This window comes from Furipterus horrens, unplaced genomic scaffold, assembly GCF_987537825.1.
Source record: "Furipterus horrens unplaced genomic scaffold, mFurHor1.1.pri manual_scaffold_12, whole genome shotgun sequence".
NCBI lineage: Eukaryota > Metazoa > Chordata > Mammalia > Chiroptera > Furipteridae > Furipterus > Furipterus horrens.
The window spans coordinates 323,526-329,330 of NW_028327182.1; positions in this window are offsets into that span (position 1 = coordinate 323,526).

The window sequence follows — 5,805 nt, forward strand, 5'->3', positions numbered from 1 at the left end:
TCCTAGAAAGTGTAATTTAAATACAAGCAAGGGACTCAACTAAAAAGCTCTAAAATGCAAATAATCCCAGACTCCGATACTTGGTCACAGCAGTTTACTTTCCAGTTTTACTTAACACATTAGGCCACTTTTAATGCAGTTTCTACACTATCTGGTGTAAAGGTGTCCAGAGCAAGTCAGATACAACTTGTGTGCAAAGCAAGGCGGTCACCTTGTCTCCCCAACACCAGCGGACGACGAGATTCTGCGGTACCACCCGGTCCCACTCCCGGTCGGGGCCCGGTCCGCAGTCCGGGTGCCTAGCAGAGGCAGCTGAATGATGTTTCTCTCTCTCAGTTCTAAAAATCAAACATCCTCAGCTGAGGATTTAAAAAAAAGGTAAAAGGCTTCCTGCGTGGTGCACCTGCAAGCCCGGTGCAGTGTCGGGTGAGATGTGGAGAAACGGGAACCCCAGTGCACTGTTGGTGGGAATGCAGACTGGTGCAGCCACTATGGAAAACAGTATGGAATTACCTCAAAAAACAAAATGGAACTGCCATTTGAACCAGTGATTCCACTGCTAGGATTATACTGAAAAATCCTAAAACCCTAATTCAAAAAACTTATGCACCCCTATGTTCATAGCAGCCCTGTTTACAATAGCCAAGTGCTGGAAACAACCTAAGTGCCCATCTGTGGATGAGTGGATCAAAAAACTGTGGTACATTTACACAATGGAGTACTATGCAGCAGAGAGAAAGAAGGAACTCCTGCCATTTACGACAACATGGATGGAACTAGAGAGAATCATGCTTAGCGAAATAAGCCAGGCAACGAAAGAAAAATACCATATGATATCACCTAATACAGGAAACTAAAGATCAACACAAACAAATGAACTAAATAGGCAAAGACTAGAATAGTAGTCACTACGGGGGAGGGAGAGAAGGGGGATGAGTAAGGGAACGATCAGGTCAAGGAACGTATATGAATGACTCATGGACAACGGGGAGGGATATAATTGTGGGAGAAGGGATGGGCTGGGAGGGGGGAGCAATGGGGGGAAAAATGGGACAACTGTAATTGAATAACCAAAAATAAATAAATAAAAGGCTTCCTGCGTGGTGCACCTGCAAGCCCGGTGCAGTGCCAGTCGGGTGTGTCGGGCCCCGCATCGCGGCCGAGGCTTGGCTGCCTCCCCACAGCCCGTGACCTTGCTGCCTGGTGGCAGACACGCGCGTCCCCGGCGAGGGCCAGACGTCCGGCCGAGCCCGTCCTCAGGAAGCCGCAGGGTTGCTGCTCTGCTGCGGCTCGTCCTCAGTCAGGGGCATGGGTTAGGGTGTGAACTGAGTTACCCCCACCACCATGGTGTCCCCAGCACAGCGCTCGGCAGAAAGCGGGGTTCAGACCCGGCTTCTGTCCCCGACCGGCCCGTGAAGGTAGCAGCGGGAGGAGGGGCGGCACAGAAGGAGCCGGGGGAGCCTCGCCGAGCCAGCTGCCTGCAGCGAGGACGGTCACCACGTGTTCCTGCTTGAACCCAATCATTGTGAGGCCATGAGAACCAGCGATAAGTTTAACTCGGTCCAGGAAAAGGCACTTTTAATCTAAGGAAGGAAGAAATGGAGGACTGATGGGAAAAGGCAACGCTTTTCCTTAAGGGCCCCTCTGGATGTTGCCGGTTCCCGGCCAGAGTCACGGGGACCTGGGCGTCCCTGCCTACTTGTCAACAGGGAGGCGGCACCTCGGCTCCCTTTTCCTGAGAGAGGAGGCGGCAGACTAACCTCAGAGCGCCCCGAGCAAGCCCACTTCCTCTCGAGGGGCGCCGCACGCACGGGAGGGGGCGATCTCGCTGCAAAGCTCCCCCGGAGCGGGAGCGGGGCAAGCGGGCCGAGCCAGCGCCACTGCGGAGCCTTTTCAAGGTCGCCAGTGCACCTGCGAGCGAGCGGCGCCACGCGGGGACAGCGGCCGGGCTCCTGCCGCGCACAGGGCGGACCCGCAGCCCCGCTCCAGCCCCGCCGAGGCCAGTGTTCCCGCAAGAAACGGAGGGAAAGCACCGCCCTCCGGGCTCTGCTGCAGCTGCGTCGGCGGCGAGGCGCCGGCAGCACCTGCTCGTCCTCCCGACGGGTTTGCCGCTCGATCCCACGCCTGTCCTCGGTACCGGTGACCCCTCCGAGGGGAACGGGGTGCGAGGGCCGCCGGGTGTGGCCGGCTGTGTGAACACGCGGCTCGCACACACCGAGGACCGCACGGATGGCGCGTTCGCTGGACACCTGGGTGAGGTTTTGACAAGGTGGAACGGTGGCCTTTGTATCGGGTGGAAGAAAAGGAAGACGGGGATACGAGACAAGAGCATTTTGTGTGGGGAATTTTTTATGTGTATTTCTAGACAAAAATGTTTCAGCTTGAAAAGAAAAAGAAAGAGACGAGATGCGTTCGTATTGCGGCCACAGATCAGCTCCAGCCCGCGGCGCCCATGTAACTGAACAACAGCGGCCATTTCCAACTGGGACTCAACGGACCCGGTGCTGCTGACCGGGGCACCTGTCCGCCTCCGGCCCACGGTCCCCGCAGGGGCCCAGCCAGGACAGGGAGGGAGGGGGCGCCCCCCTCGTCCACACGCAGGACTGCGGGTCTCACACGGGCCGAGAAAGCCGATGAGGCGTCTCCGCCCGCACTTGGAGGGCGCACCTGGCGTGACCAGGCCCCGCACGTGCCGCCTCTCGGGGACAGGGCACCCAGCGTGCAGCCCCCCGGGGCCCCCGCCCAGGCTCCCGCATGGCGGGCACGGGGCCCTCGTGTGCAGGCGGCAGGCACGGCTGACAGCCTGGCAGGTCACAAAAAAGGGCAAAAACTGAAAAAGCATGAATGACACTGGGAGTCGGGAAAATCCACGTCGCTGCCTCTCATGTTTTAGACGACTCCACAGAAGTCAGTAAATGCCCGAGTATTTGCTGAAATTGTAACGACCCAGTTTCTCAAGAACAAGGACGTCCTAATGTGGGGGAAGCACGCGCCCCGACTCCAAACCCACGTCCCCGCTGCGCCTGCTCGGGGTGGACGGACTCCGCGGGCCTCCACGGGGGGCGGGGGGGGGGGCGCGTCGGGCACCGAGCGGAGCCGAGAAGCTGCTTCCAGGAGCCGAGGGACGATCACTACGTCAAGCTTTCTGAAAGGTACGTTTGTGTAAAAAGGAAAGGAATTAAGAGAAAAGAGAAGGAAAAGATTTTTACCTGCAATACCTTTTATTTCTATAAAACAGCTCTTAAAATAATGTAAAAACTCCACGGGCCGACACCTGTCCCCAGGGCGTCTTTGGGGGGCGGGGGCGCACGAGCCGGGAGCGGGAACGAGCAGCAGAGGAAACGCACGCGCCGTGGCCCCAGCGCAGACGCCGGAGCCGGGCGCGGGCGCGGGCGCGGGGGGCGGCGGGGGCGGCGGGAGGGGCGCGGGCGGGCAGCACGGTCGGCGGTCCTTCCCCGCCCGGGAAGCCTCCCTGCCCGAAGGCCACGGGGGGCGGAGAGGCCCCTAAGGCACGCTGCAGACGCGGGTTTCTCCGGGCGCGGAACCGTCCTGCCCCGGAGCGCGAGTCAGTGCTCGTGACGCCGGCGTTCCTCACGAGCCACGGGCTTTCTCGCCAAGGGACCGGAACCCATCCCTCCGGCAGAGCGGCCAGGCCGTGCGGGGGGCCGAGGAGCAAGCTCCCCGCAGTTCACAGGGCGAGGAGCGCCGGGCGGCGCGGACTCACTCCGAACCGTCCCTTTACATTAGCTGTAGACGCCCCCAGGGGTGGCCGCCGCCTGCCCGCCCCGCCGGAAGGACGGCCTCTCCCAGGGACCGGCGGGGGCAGCGCAGGGCAGGGCGCCGGCACGTCCTGCTTCTGCTCAGCAGCTTGGGACTCGGTCTCCAGAGAAGAGCCATTCCCATCTCCCGCCGGCTCTGGGCTAACGTTCGAGAGACGGGACGGGACGGCGGAGCAGCGCATGGCGGCTCCACGTCCCACCGCGTGCCCGACCTCTCCTGGAGCGGGGAGCGCGGGCCGACGCCCCCGGCAGCTCAGAAACGACCCTGGTTCCGTCGGTGCGTCAGCGCGCTCGGCCGGCGGGGGCGAGGGTGCGAGCGTGGATGACGCAGGGGACACATTGCGTTACAAAAGGGAAAACCCAGACGGCACAGCTTCCGGACGCAGGCGCCACGGCCAAGCCGCGGAGGCTCCACAGCGCATCCGTGGCAGCCGCGGGCACCCGCCTTCAGGGGTGGACTGAGCACCATGAGCCGAGCCGTGGGGCAACTGGGGCTGGACACACCCCTGACCTTCCCTTGACCGTTTTAATTTTTTAAAAAGATTTGATTAATGTTTAGAGAGGGGAAGGGAGGGGGAAAAAAGAGGGAGAGAAAACTAAGTGTGTGGTTGTCTCTCACGTGCCCCCAACTGGGGACCTGGCCCGCAGCCCAGGCTGTGCCCTGACTGGGACTCGAACCGGCGACCCTTTGGTTCACAGGGTGTCGCTCAGTCCACTGAGTCACACCAGCCAGGGCTTGACCAACTTTTAAATAGTATTGCTTTAGGGAGATTTAACTTAAATAAAATTGAAAAAGAAAGCACATTTAAAACATCAAGCTTTGGTGATCAGAATCAGTGAAGTCATTTTATCACGAATTTCAGGGTCTAAAAAGTAATGTGTTCCGTTTGCTAAGATCAATCCGAGATGACCTATGTCGGGCAAGTGTGTCTGCATCCTGACACCGAGACCCTCGGCACAGCCCCCACTTGCAGCGGCGGGGCTGGCAGATGCCAGGTGACTGCGCTGACTTGCACCAGCACGCGCCCCTCACCCAGGCACTGGACTGGGGTCTCGGGGTCACCGCGGAGGTCAAGCTTCTCTTTTCATACTTTTTACTTCGAAGACATTTAGGAGACTTTCTGTATTTATTCCTAAGAATCGTGATTCGGTTGGCCGGTAAGGAGTGCAAGGAGCCAGCTGGCCGACCCGGGAGAAGACAGAGTCTGAGCCCCGGCCCCAGACATTGGCCCTGCGCTTGCTGGGAACACACCTGAAGGGCCAGAGGTCGTGTAAGCCACCTGCTCCTTCATGACACAGGTCTTGGAGCCTGTGACCCACTGCAGCACCGCGGGCAGGGAGCCCCCGTCTCCCTTTGGAAGATGACAAAAGGTAGTGTCTCCACCGGGCGAGGCTGTGAGAGGCATCAGGGTCGTGGCAGGGACAGAGAAGAGCACGCCCTCCCCATGGGGCTCAGAGGAGACGCAGCTGAGACGCAGGGCAGAGCCCCTCCCACGACAGGACTGAAAAGGTGGGTGGGAAAAGCAGGCCTGCAGAGCCCCGCACACACACCGGGAATGCGGGGTCCGCGGCAGGGCCCGCGCCGAGGCTCCTCCATTGGCCCTCTCCCTCTGAAGTGGTGGTTCTGAAGGGGAGCAATGTCATCCCAGGGACATTTGGCAATGTCAGGAGAACTTTTTGGCTGTCACAACTGGGGAAGGGGTGCCACGGTGTTTAGTGGGCAGAGGCCAGGGATGTGGCTAGACACCCTACAATGCACAGGATAGCTTCCTACAGCAAAGAATCATTAAGACACTGCGATGCAGAGGTTGAGAAGCCTGTGCCACATGGAAGACTTCCCTTCTGAGACCCAGAACCTAGCCTGAGCTGCGGCCCTTGGCACCCCCAGTCAGACACCCATGGACATGGCTGCCCCCACCCGCCCCGGCGACCCGAGTGAGCTCCAGTCACGCAGGAAGCTGCTGGCGGCCCACTCGCATCAGCCCAGCTAAAGCCCAACGTCCTTGCATCTCTTCTGAGAAGCGTG